The sequence below is a fragment of the Myxocyprinus asiaticus genome, chromosome 43 (genome assembly GCF_019703515.2).
Source record: "Myxocyprinus asiaticus isolate MX2 ecotype Aquarium Trade chromosome 43, UBuf_Myxa_2, whole genome shotgun sequence".
Classification (NCBI taxonomy): domain Eukaryota; kingdom Metazoa; phylum Chordata; class Actinopteri; order Cypriniformes; family Catostomidae; genus Myxocyprinus; species Myxocyprinus asiaticus.
Genome location: NC_059386.1, coordinates 9,937,500 through 9,951,681, shown reverse-complemented (window position 1 = coordinate 9,951,681; position 14,182 = coordinate 9,937,500). Strand labels below are relative to the sequence as shown.

Sequence of the window (14,182 nt, the reverse complement as noted above, 5' to 3'; positions counted from 1 at the left end):
CTCCCCCCCCAAGTGTCACACCGTCTGCACCTCCTCCCATGCTCACATCCAATCATGGAATCCAGAGCCGGAGGTGCACACTCTTTAGTCGCCCACACAGGAATGCTACTTCCTCAACCAGGCCCTACGGTCGGAGTGGATGTAAGGGGGATACCTCTCCGGACCAACTCCTCTCACTCACACCCAGGTGGGAACAGAGAAAAAACACAAATTAATATGACAGCCTCAGCCAGCTACAGGGTAAATGCTTATTAAGTGCCACTTACACTTTGCTGCAGCTGGGAGGCCATCCTCATGTTGTCTCCGTCCCACTCCAGGCTTTCCATCAAACTGGCGAATGAGAGGAAGAGTGACGTAACTGTTAGTGCCCAACTGTGCTGTCTTTGCCCACAAAAGTACCCTCATTCTCCACCACTGTGACAGGATGAGCAAGATACAGACACAGTGGGTGTGACGTCAAGCCTCGGAGAGGCATTTATTGGAAACAATAATAAACGTAAAAATGTCCAAAAGGGGTAATAAAGTGTCCAAGGGGGAATAGTGTTCATAATAAAGGGGGAATCTGGCATTCTCGCGGTGAACAGGGCTCTGTGAAAGGGGTGGGGTAGTGTTCATAGGAAAGCCCAGGCATGGGCTGGGTCAGTTGGCCACTCACGCTCCCCTCCAAAGTCCACGGTGCGTGGGGCGGTGGCGTCACTGGCGGCCTATCTTCCCAGGCCCGCAGCAAACGTGAGGGGAAGGCGGCCCAGCATCTAGCCCGTCAGCGGCAACATGAGCTGTTCACCCCTGGCGACTCATTACGGCATCCTGGGGTCCGAAGAACGGGTCCGGCAGTGCGTTCACTCATCCGATCCCTACCAGCTCTGGTCCTGGTCATGCGAGGATGCCAGTGTGTGCAAACATGGAGATTTGAAGCTGGCTCCCCGAGAAGAGGTGTGCACTGCATTTTAAAGACAGCGTTGATGAAGCATTATCCCCATCAGGTGTGCTTCATTCACCGCTGACCAAACGAGGTTTATTAATTATGCACCTCTTCTCGCTCTCCTGCCCAACTCCCGTCGTGAGCCTGGCTGAAGGGCAGCCCTAAGAGGCGGGGAGATGATGATGAGCCAGAGGGGTGGAAGGAAAGTTCAATAAAAATAAAAATTTGGGCATTGTTTACTCACTTCTTTCTGTGGCAAACCCTTAAGGGCTATTTTTTTAGACCGCTATAGTAAAAGTTTTGTAGAATCGTTCTGCAACTCTTTATATACAACAGTTCATAATGATTACATTTCAAGCTCCAACAACCATCTAAAACAACACCAAAAATAGCACCATAGAAGTACTATGGTGCTTTTTGGAGCATAACAGACATAGTCAAAATGAACTGAACTGTCATATGAAAAGAGCTGCGTGAAGTGACTTCATAAATGTATCCTTTTTGTATTCTATGGAAAAATAACAGCAAACAGATTTGGAATGATAATAGGGTGAGTAAAAAATTTGGCTGAATTATTCCTTTAATGTGTGTTCAGAATGAGTGAGAGGCAGGTAGTTTTACCCAGTTTAATGAATGGATCCCTGCTGAGCTTTCTGAATTGTGGAGGCAGCTGGACAGATGGTAGGAAAAACCTCTCTTAAAACTCTGTTCCCCCCAGTTGTCACAGTTGTATCTCACATTCTATGACTCTCTCTGTTTTTTGTTCAATGTGTCTCTCTCTTCTTCATGTACTATAAATACTCCATGTACACCATGTAAAGACCACCAAGTCTGGAATTTGGCATAAAAATCAAGGAAAAAAGATAAAGGAAATCAAGGAAAAATAAACTCAATAAACTCTAAACAGAGGTCAAAATATCAGACTGCAATGAGCAATCGTTTTTTATTTGGAGGCTAGACTTTTTTTGTAATTGTTCGAATTGTGAACAGTTAATTCAGGTATCCCAATATTTTTCAGAGAATGACCAAAAAAAGTATACTTTTATTTAAATTTTATTCTGTTATTAGGGCCAAGCACCGAAGGCTGACTTTCATCTTAGGCTGATTTTTGCCCATCGATCAAAATCAAAGGGATGAGGGTCTGTCAGCAGAATCTTCCCTCGGCCATTTAATGGCAGCAGGGATTCCCCCAAAGGGAAGTGCTTGGGGAAGTTAGCGAGTGTAACGCAGCCCAGTTCTGGGGTCCCTAGACCAAACTCAATAGCGCCACCAGTTCAAAAATTCACTTTTCTTTTGCAAAAAACTTTTGAACCATTTGGCCTAGAAACAAAATTATTTTTGTGTCTAATTTCTGTCATGAACATTGCAAAGAAAATCTGCCCATTACAGTGGCCACCATCTTGGATTGTGACGTTTATTGTTTTTATCTATTCACATCCCACAAACTTTGTCCAATTTGCCTGAAATTTTGCTCAGATAATCTTCACACCGAGCCACACTGAACTGACCAAACAGAATTTTGATTTGTGCTACCGTTCGGAATTTACACCAGTGTGAAATTAACTATAACGATGTGGAACAAGAAGTGAAGCTGTTTCATGGCTTGGTTTGCTCCATTAGGACCATGATCTGAGGGTACATGCCAAATATTGTGACAGTGCCACCTTTGGTTCAAGAAATGTAAAAAATTGCCATTTTTGCATGTAACTTTTGAACAGCTTGTCCTAAAATCAGGAGGTTGGTGTCTTGTGTACTCCCTGGACCATGTGGATTTTGACAATCAGCTATATTGCTTCACTGCCCTTTTTAATTTTAACAAACGTTTGTATATCTTTTGAATGCCATGATGGATTAAAAAGAAAATTGGTATGCGTCCTTGACATCATGTCCTGAGGGTACCTGAGCAGTTTGGAGACTGCGCCACCTATAGTTGAACAGATAACTAATTTATACTTTTGTGTGATGACTCTAAAATGGAACATCTCTTTGCCGTCGTTGAGATTTGTCAACTGAGTGTGGCAGTGTTCTAATATCTGGAGTACAACCTCAAAGGTTTGATGTTCAAATCCCACAAAAGATTATTTTGTAAACTGTACTTCTGTTCACCTTTGGGTCTTCACTTTGGGCATACTACAAGGTAGGCCATACTTCACTGCATAATTCCTGATTCATTTCAAAACCACTTGGATGTAAAAACAACATTTTCTCAGCAATAGTTTTGTACTTTCAACATGGTATCTACCTTTGGTGACTGTTGATGTTGTGGCTGTGTGGTGCAGTGAATTGTGCTCTGGACTAGAGATCATAAAGGTACAGGTTCAATCCTTGCTTGAGATGACACGTAAGCCAGTGTGAATTTGTAATACAAATCATTTCCCCTGTGTGGGTCCTGCAGGTCAAATAGGCCTGCAGGCCAATTAGGTACTTGGCCCCATACTTGCTGCTTGCAGTTACATTTTTGTTTAGTTTTCTCTGTTCTGGTGTTAACAGGCCTTCATGTCAACATGCTGTTCGCAAATCATTTTACTTAAGAAATGCAAAACCCTCCCTTATAATTTGGTTCCGGGCCCCGTGAATTCCAACAACAGTGCTGTGTAAATGTGATTTGTGATAAAAACGTGTTGGGCGGGACACGATTTTATCTATCTGGAACTGATTGGATTGTGAAAAGTGGTCTTTATGCCTCTATTTTTTAAGTCTGGTTGAAGAAATCTGACAGGTGGTTGGAACTTGGAAGTGCTAAAAAATAAGAGGGCTTGGTGATGTCAGCCAAAACAGACTACATTTTTTTCTTTGAAATAACATGCACTATCAATTTTGGTATCATGTTGACTTTAAAGCTGATTTCTGTGCCAATAGCATCACCAAACCTAATTGCAAAAATAATGATTGTTTCCAAACCGTTTCATCAAACACTCTTACTTTCTCTTTTTCTATAGGTGAGGGCCATGCGTCTGTCATTTGTAGGTGAGATGGGCTGGGAGCTTCACATCCCTAAAGAGCCCTGTTTGCCCATGTACCGCACAGTCATGGCTGCAGGTGACAAACATGGCATCTGTAATGCAGGCTACAGGGCCATTGACTCCCTCAGTATTGAGAAAGGAATATGTTAATGTTCTTGTTAAATGTCTCTCTAAATAGCTTGAGATAACTGTATTTCACAATCCAATCAGTTCCAGATAGATAAAATCGTGTCCTGCCCAACACGTTTTTCTCGCAAATCATATTTACACAGCACTGTCGTTGGAATTCACGGGGCCCGGAACCAAATTATAAGGGAGGGTCTTGCATTTCTGAAGTAAAATGATTTGCGAACAACATGTTGACTTGAAGGCCTGTTAACACCAGAACAAAGAAAACTAAACAAAAATTTAACTGCAAGCAGCAAGTATGGGGCCAAGTACCTCCTTTGGTGTTCAAAGGTCTATTCTTATAACTTTTTATAGTTCCTTTATTGAGAGTATTTTGTGTTTCTCATTCATATGTTGGTTTACCTCACTGTCTATCAAAAACAAAAACCACCTTCAAGCCATTGTTAAACTATGCTCAAAAATTACTGGTGTACCTTTACGTACTTTAACTGTATTTTATGAGCAAAAGGTGATAAGAAGGGATTATAGCATCATGGGAGATGAAACACATCCCTTGCACTCTCAGTTCAAGCTTTTGCCCCTTGGTAGGCATCTACGTGGTGTAAGGTGCCTTACAAATCGATATAAATTTACCTTTGTGCCTGTGGCTATTCGACTATGTAATGGGTGATATCAAAGTTTCTTATCATTATTATTGTATTTTTATGTATTTATTTATTTATCTTTAATATTTATTCTCAATGTGTGATCTGGTATGCTGTATTCTTGTTTAGTTATTGTGTTGTTGTGTGAAGCACTGCTGTAGACCTATATTAATTGCCCCGCAGGAATTAATAAAGTTCTAATAATAATAATCAGTGTGATGATACATGCTTAGTAAAAAGTAGCAATGTCTTGGGTGCATGAACTAATTTTGCTGATAAGTATATTTATACATCATAGATGGTGTCTCTGAATGTAAACTTGCTGAGGCAGGCATCACTATTACTTTTGCTCATAATTACTTTTTCTAAACCAGTAAATGTAATTTCCACCACAACATGGAAATGTCGTGGAAATACAATTTTAAGCATTTTTGGGATAAAATGCCAGCCTCATTTTTCTTGCTAAGGCTAATCCTAAAAACACATCATTAAATATTTTCAGTTTGCATGGTATTTTCATTTAGCGTAATTTGAAACAAAATACAGCTTGATATAAATATATCAATTAAATATATTAATTAAATTAAGATTGTACATATAAAATATATACATAAAAGGCATTTGAAATGTAGCAGAAATAAATAAAGGCATGGTTAAAAGTTTCCAAGTTTTAATGTGACTTCCATCCACCAATATATATATATATATATATATAGAGAGAGAGAGAGAGAGAGAGAGAGAGAGAGAGAGAGAGAGAGAGAGAGAGAGAGAGAGAGAGAGAGAGTATATACATACACTGGGATTCTATTGATGAGCAATCTTTGAGCCAATAAGAGTTTCACTGTACACATCTTGATTGATCTTTTACAGTTTTGTAGAAGCTCATGGAGATACATTTTCAATCCACACTGCAGGCATAAAACAGCCCTGCTATAGAGCCATATATATATATATATATATATATATATATATATATATATATATATAATAATTCATTATTAGTGCTTCTCTCTTTACAGGCTTTAAACTGAGAGCTTGAACCACAGCAGTTATTTTGCACCAACAGTATCTCAGCAGTATATACTATACTGTATACACATACTGTATGTTTGAAAGCTTAATTATTAAGATGTGAACACATGTCCAAGAAAAATATTAAATTTTTACCTGTTCTTTTTTATTTATTCTGACATTTTAGAGTAATCAAAACTGTATTAAAGTTATTTTACAAAATGTATGCAACCAACATGAATGAATCTATTTTAAATTCAAACAATTTTGAATGAACTGACTGTCTCTCTTTCTTAGGTTACAGGCATTGGCATGCAGATCTGTGGCCTGATGACACTCCTCTAGAGGTGGGACTTGCTTTCACCTGTAAGATGAAGACCTCCATTCCCTTCCTGGGACGGGAGGCATTGGAGGCCCAAAAAGTTGAGGGTCTGCACAGATGAATTGTCTGCTTCACCATTGATGAGTGAGTGACAGCACGCCAAGGAGGACATCTCAACCATTATAGTTATCACTGTTATGAATTCATACACCTAATGGATGAACCAGAAAAGTCAATATGGTGGAGAAACAGGGTTTGTAATGGACTTAACTGAATTTCACAATTTTTGGCATTTGGCAAGTTTGAGGAGCGGTTGAGGACCAGATGACAGCGCGTCCGGGAGCCGGCGAGCAAGTTCTTCTCTCTCTCCTCTCTCTCTCACTCTGTGTCTCCGCACGCCCTTTGCCTCACCCCATGCCTCCCCTCGTCTCTCCCCCCCAGGTTCACAGGTGCACCACTGGCTGACAGAACGGCCGGAAGGGCAGCGTCTCCCCCCCAGATATGGGTGGGGGGAGTTAGTCAGACCTGTGGCGCCCCAGCCTGAATAAGGCGCGGGAGGAGTGTGAGGAGGAGGAGGGCGTGGAGATCAGCGGAAGAGCGAGATAAGGGGTGGCCAGATACGCCGGTTCAAGAGAGAGAGAGGCACGCGGTCGCATTGAATGCTTGTTTATGTTGGCTTTTTAGTTAATTTATATCATTAAACTTTACGTTGACTGTTCAGCCAGTTCCCGCCTCCTCCTTGCCCGTCCTTATACTGTTTCAGACACTGATGTTCAATAAGCAGTTACATTTTTTTAATATTATTCATAATCGGAATTAAAAAAAATGTGTGCATTATTGCAAAACTTGCAGTCACAGGTGCTTGTTCATAGTGATTTTACAATGTTTTTGTACATGGCTAGTTCAATCAGAATTTAGACACAGAACTATCCATTTTGTAAATTTCATAAATTTGATCAGCTTCAATTTTGTATTTTGCTTTATTTGTCTCAAAAATGTGAAGTGCTTATTGCCAACTTGTTATGGAACTTGTATTACATCAGATTACTTTTTTAAACTAACGAGTAAAGTGACGTGTAACCACATTATTTTGAATTAATTGAAGGTTCAGGGGGAACACACTTGCTCACAGGTAAAAAAAAAAAAAAAAAATTACCACTTCAGAGGTAGCTTACTTACCTTACAATTTAACAATGTAATCTAGTTAGTGACTTTCATTATGACTTATTAATGTAACACATTACTTTGAAAAGTAACATTCCCCATCACTGGCTCCACATTAGAATTTGGTCAGTGGTCATGACAAAACATCTTTTTAACAGAAGCAGACACTTTGGCTTGATTGTGTCTGTTGAAATCTTTTAAGATGTGGCCTTCTGAAGCCTACATAAATGCCATGCAGTATTTCTGAACCAATGTTCTTAGCTATTCAGTGTAGCCTCATTTTATCAGCACTGATGTGTTGTTTGTCTTTTCTGTAGGAAAGTGCCATTGTTTGGTCTGGAGGCTATTTTCCACAATGGTGTTCCGGTGGGCCACCTGCGATGCTCTGAGTTTATAATTGCCATCAACAAGACTATTGGCTATGGTTATATTCACCATCCAGATGGTGGTGTGGTGAGTAGCGTACAGTGGCTTTCTTCAAAAACTTAGTGAGCTGCCTACCTAGATATCATTCATAAGTATGCAACGTTGAGGCTGTGTTAAAAAGTATTCAGCAACATTATACCGCCTTCTAAGCTACCTGTTTTTCACAAAATGCTAATACATAGTAATGAAAGCTGACAGATTACAGAGAAATGTTGACTGTAAATATGCTTGCAGTATATTTCATTATTTACTGAAAAGTATCTATAAAAAAATGACTGTCTTGCCCAATGTTTGTGTTTTATGTATTTTTATTCTTCGAGTATTGCGTCGTTAGAGTAGCAACATGCTAATATCAATCTCTATAGGAATCAGTACTATTTGGCACGCCGAGTCATTGTCTATGAAGAGTGTTGCAAATTGTTAACTTTCATGACAGTTAGATGCTGCCTATATAGACACTAGACAGAAATCTTGTTAAAAAGACCAGCATATTAAGTAACTAGCTTAACCAGAAAGAAGTCCATGGTCAATCAGCTTCACTAGAAAGGCCATGCTATGCGGGTCTTTTAATGGAGAAGGCAACTCAATTGATTTAGTCACTAAAGAGCTAAAGAGGAGGTTTACCACACACACACACACACACATACACACTCTCAGGTCAGAGGTCAAAATATGAGAATGGGTCACAACTACTTACTTATCTACAATGGTATTTTAAGTGTAATTGAACTCAAGGGATTGGGCGCAAACTCTTAAGAGATAAGTATTAAACCCTCCACAGTCTGGCTATTTAGAGACACTGGTTTTTGTCTCAATATTCTCTCTGTTGCAAAAACTCTCTTTTCTCTCTCTCTCTGCTTTTATGATCCAGAGTGAGTCATGCCCTCATAGAGCTGTATAGAGTGATTATTAGATCAAGGATACTGGCTCCTGCACTGTTCTCTACTGAACACATACTGCCATTATTGTGGAGTTTTCATTTGCATTTCTCCAGATTTACTACTTGTTGGTGTGATACTTAATAAAATGATACATGGAGTTGGGAAGGGGTGGGCCATATGACCAAAGTCTTATACCATAATTTCATATCACAATAACACTATATACAAATGTATGTATATATATATATATATATATATATATATATATATATATATATATATATATATATATATATATATATATATATACTGGTTATACTGTAGATACACACTCACTGAGCACTTTATTAGGAACACCTGTCCACTTATTCATGCGATTATCTAATCAGCCAATCGTGTGGCAGCAGTGCATAAAATCATACAGATACCGGTCAGGAGCTTCATTTAATGTTCACATCAACCATCAGAATGGGGAAAAAAATGTGATCTCAGTGATTTCGACCATGGCATGATTGTTGGTGCCAGATGGGCTGGTTTGAGTATTTCTGTAACTGCTGATCTCCTGGGATTTTCACGCACAACAGTCTCTAGAGTTTACTCAGAATGGTGCTAAAAACAAAAAACATCCAGTGAGTGGCAGTTCTGCGGACAGAAATGTCTTGTTGATGAGAGAGGTCAACAGAGATTGGCCTGACTGGTTCGAGCTGACAGAAAGGCTACAGTACCTCAGATAACCCCTCTGTACAATTGTAGTGAGCAGAATAGCATCTCAGAATGCACAACATGTTGAACCTTGAGGTGGATGGGCTACAACAGCAGAAGACCACGTTGGGGTTCTGTCAGCCAAGAACAGAAAGCTGAGGCTGTAGTGGGCACAGGCTCACCAAAACTGGACAGTAGATGATTGGAAAGACATTGCCTGGTCTGACAAATCTGGATTTCTGCTGAGGTACACAAATGATAGGCCCAGCTTTCTGTTCCTGGCTGACAGAAATGGAACGTGAAGTGGTCTTCTACTGTTGTACATGGGATACTTCATATGCCACTGCCTGAACCTTTGACTTAGGTTAGACCTCACTGAAATGACTTGCCGGTTGAACTGCGATGCACCTCACTGATCTCTGCCTGCATCACCTTGGTCTAATGATGGACTACACTCTTAAATGGAATACATAGACTATCAATTAATTGCCAACATAAGCCTTCATCAGCCAACTAACAAAGGACAATGCATCTATGTGAACTTCTGCAGTTAATCCAGGATGAACTTCAAAGACATTAGTCATTAATCTTACAATTCATACAAAATCTTTGTTTAAACACTGGCCCTTAACACTTACTTAGTTTACTAATTTTAAACCATGACATGCACTGCACATAAATAACTAATACTGGCATTATATTCATGCTGTTTAGCCAGAGGGGAACTGGCCCCCACAGTGAGCCTGGTTTCTCCCAAGGTTATTTTTCTCCATTAACAACATCTTAAGGAGTTTTGTGTTCCTTGCCACAGTTGCCTTCGGCTTGCTCACAGGGGTTCTTAATACAATTATTATTTCATTATTTATTTTTTTATTTATTAATAAATTTATTTATTTATTTATTTTATACACAATTTACAATCATATTTAATCAAACTACACAATTATTAGACTTTATAGATATTACAGTTTCATTTTCTGTTAATGCATGATTTTCTGTAAAGCTGCTTTGAAACTATGTGGGTTGTGAAAAGTGCTATACAAATAAGAATGACTTGACTTGTTGTAGCCCATCTGCCTCGACATGATGTGGGTTGTGAAAAGTGCTATACAAATAAGAATGACTTGACTTGTAGCCCATCTGCCTCGACATGATATGCATTCTGGATGCTATTCTGCTTACTACAGTTGTACAGAGTGGTTATCTGAGTTACCGTAGCAATTCTGTATTTCCGACTAAATTCTTATTGTATGAGCCACATTCGAAGGCATTGTAAAATTGTCAATAAATGCACACCTGTGACCACACATCAGTTGGGCTCTATATTAATTTGGCAAGTTGTGACATTGCTTGCAAAGCATGAAAACTCCAATCATGTTTCATTTCCGCTTAATAATAAGTTCTCCCTCATCTTGACTTGTTTGGGACACGTCCCACTTTTTTTTCACATTACTTTATATTTCTTTGTCAGGTGTTAATAATGTAAAGCAATCTTGCCCACTGATAGCCACTTAAATATAGCCACTTAATCGACCACAGCGTGAACAGTATTGTAAAATCAACACCATTGCAGTATCAACCCCATCCCACATTATATACCGTTTTACCACCCAGCATGAGGTTCAGTGGTTGTATGCGAGACTTAGTTGAGAGAGGAGAAACTTTCTTATACAGCTTTGCAGTGTGAGTGTGTGTTATATTGCTTAGGAACAGTGGTGGCTCTGAAGTCTCTGCACCATGTCTATGACATGATACAGGGGGATGTGTATTTAATGCTAACTGACAGAGGACTAGATGAGGAGGGACAGATGAGGAGGTAGAACTGAGACCTCTCCATTCCACCCTGTGGACAGCAGTACTGTTGAACAGAGGCAAGCACTGATCTGATCAGACCTAGACTGTCTCTGCTCACTGCATTACACACACACACATTAGAGAGAGGGGGACAGAGAATAACAGACACAACATTGGATGTAATAATGTTAGAAATAAGAATGTTGGATAAGCATTAGTCACGGAAGAGAGACTTGGGGACTCATGGATAAAAATTGTCATTGTTTCTAGTTCACATTTTAAAATATTTTTTTATTATTTCTAAATTGGAATGTACCATTTATTACATTTTTAATATTACATCTACAAACATAACAATGTTTGTCTTTTAATCTTTAATAAAAATAATAACTTGGTCCACCTCTGAAATTACTTGCTTTTCAGCTGACGTCACAAATCCTTAATACTTTTTCAACCCCTCCCCACCAACCACCTGTCTTATAGAGACCACTTTGATCCAGTCAATTGCAGATGGACAAGATCAAGCCCCGCCCAACATTGTTTTTTGTTTTTTTTTCTCAGTAAATATCTTATTGTACTCAGAAATACATCACATTATGCAAGTAAAATGGGCTGTGAACGACATAAGATGTTAAATGGATATGGAATTATACATGGGTTCCAAGCACTTTGAAATGCATCACATGACTGCAAGCTCTCTTGCCAAGAAGCCATCTATATTCGACAATTTTAGCTTTTAGTCGGTAACCAACACTACCATATGATAGTTTTGGAATTATGGGTTAACCTAAGCCACTTGCAACTGTGTTAGTTGGAGCCTTTGTGCACAAAAAATTAATTGCACACTAATTGAATTTGAGTGATATCTGTTGACGAAAGTAAACTCATTCTCCCTAGCAACATGAGTGCAGTAGACTGAGCCGATTATATATTTAAAACTCATTACCTACAAATTGCTTGGTGACTGGTATATTAATGGAAAAGTACATCTTATTCAATGCTGTTTAATTTGTTTGTTCACCTGTTAGGCAACATAGTCTAATTTATAATTATGTATGTGAAATAGTTTGCATGTGTGTGCTCACATTCTCAAATCAAGTTTTTATAAATCTTGACTTAGTAGAAAATGGCATACACACTCTTTGAAGCATGTCTATTGCTTCATTCTTAGCACAAATTTACTGGTTATCTATGAGTGTCCATTAAGGCTGCAATGGCCCACTTAAAGAGTTCAGGCTAGTTTTCTACTGACTTGATCTTTACTCCACAGAGTAATGCCTGCAGCTTGTTCAGAATTAATTAAAAAGAGATGCAACTCCTGAAAGAGATAGCGAGAGGGACAAAGATAGAAAGAGAGAGGTGAAGAGAGGCAGACCTTGTTTGAATTGCATGGTTTGACACTAAGATGTGAATGAAATGACTCAAGTAGCTTGTAAGCTGCACATTGAAAGGAAAAAATAGTAATGTGGATTAAAGGCATTTTATAATTAAACTGAGTTTAGGTAGAGAGCTAACAGGCTATATAGTATACCAAGTTTGCTCTAAGAGATTAACCTAAGTGTTAACAAGCAGACATGTATTATTTTGTTTGGCTACAATTACAATTTAAAGTGTGCAGAAATGGTGTTCTCCAAATGTCACTGTAGCAGAATGGGCCTCATTCATTAAACACGAGCAGAGTGAATTTTTGAGACAGTCACCATTCTTATTTAAATTGTTGCATTTAATTTAATGTGACAATTTACTTAAGAACAGTTTCATAGGCTATTTATACAGATATTAGTTCTGCACATGTTGCATGAACGAAGGCCATTGTGTCTTAAAGAAATAGATTACCAAAAACAAAAATGAAAATTCTGTCCTAATTTACTCTATCCTCATGTCGTTCCAAACTGCATGACTTTATTTCTTTTGCAGAACACAAAATATATTTCAATGAAAATTCCACCTGCATCTTTGCAATACAATTGAAATTTTATTTGTGAAATGTCAGCCTAAAAAACTTCAAATCCCCTGCAGGTGAGCCCTGATTTTGTCCGCAGTGGAGAATTCACCCTAGAGAGGATGGGCGTCACATACAAGGCTAAAGCTAACTTGAAATCTCCCTTTGACCCCGAGAACAAGCGTGTCAAGGGCATCTACAGCTCACCACAGGATGAGAGTGGAGCACACAAGCCAGAATATAATTGATCCAGACTGAGTTCAGTATAAACAGGCTAAATGTTTACAGGCCTTTATCCAACACATGTAATGAACATTGACATCAGCATTCCAGGATAAACACAAAATATTCTGTTTCTGTATTTATATTCAGTCTTAAAGGGGTCATCTATGGCATAGGATCATATAAGAACAAATAATTAATGTGAATTTGAAAAATTACCTGTTGGTACATTTATAAAAGTGTTCAGATAAAAGTATCTATGCCTTTAATTTTTCATATTTTTAGGAATTTACAACCTAAAATAATTTCAACAAGCAAATCTAGGATGGCAGATTGTGACCTGCACAATCCTTAAACCTGCCTCAGTTCAATCATACTTCCTACTACTAGTTGAAATATGTGAGTTTTTGATGTACATTAAAAATGTCCATCAGTGGTCAAAAACTGTCAAATTAAAAATAATTTAATGATTTGAAAATAATTGTATTTATTTTTGTTTTTTGTTTTTTGTTTTTTTTAGCTCACTTTATTGCCAAAAATACATTTATGAAATGTCAAATACAAAATATAAACATCTGTTTTGTGTACAGGTTAAAAATAATGTATTTTCCAGACAGAAACATAAAATGAATTATGAATATTGGCCCGTGGATTCATTCCATCTGCCATGTACTGTTTAACTGGATTGTAAACTTGCTTGTTGCTGGTAATAGTAATTATTTTTGAAGTCTGGCCCCTGAGCTAGCCATTGTTTAACTGCATTTAACTTGACTGTGTGAATTTGCTGAGTTTATTAACAATAAAGCCAAATGATGTCATATTGTGAAATACTGTCAAACTGTGATTCTCGTTGTACTGTATAAGTGCCATAATGACCTCCTGGTGGAAACTGTGGGAGCAAAATAGAGAACTCATAACAAATTGAGAAATTTGCAGTAAGTATTTTTTGTTTATTTTGTTTTACTGCACGATATAACAGACGGATGGATGGATACAAATTGAAATCAGAAATTTACATACACTTAGGTTGAAGTAATTAAAACTAATTTTTTAACCACTC

The 14,182-nt window shown here is 38.3% G+C and overlaps 1 pseudogene; it reads left to right on the top strand.

Annotated features, from left to right (window-relative positions):
- LOC127433217 (sarcosine dehydrogenase, mitochondrial-like) overlaps positions 1–13,923 on the top strand; it is an 85,678-nt pseudogene extending 71,755 nt beyond the window's left edge.
- Positions 13,924–14,182: the final 259 nt, after the last annotated feature.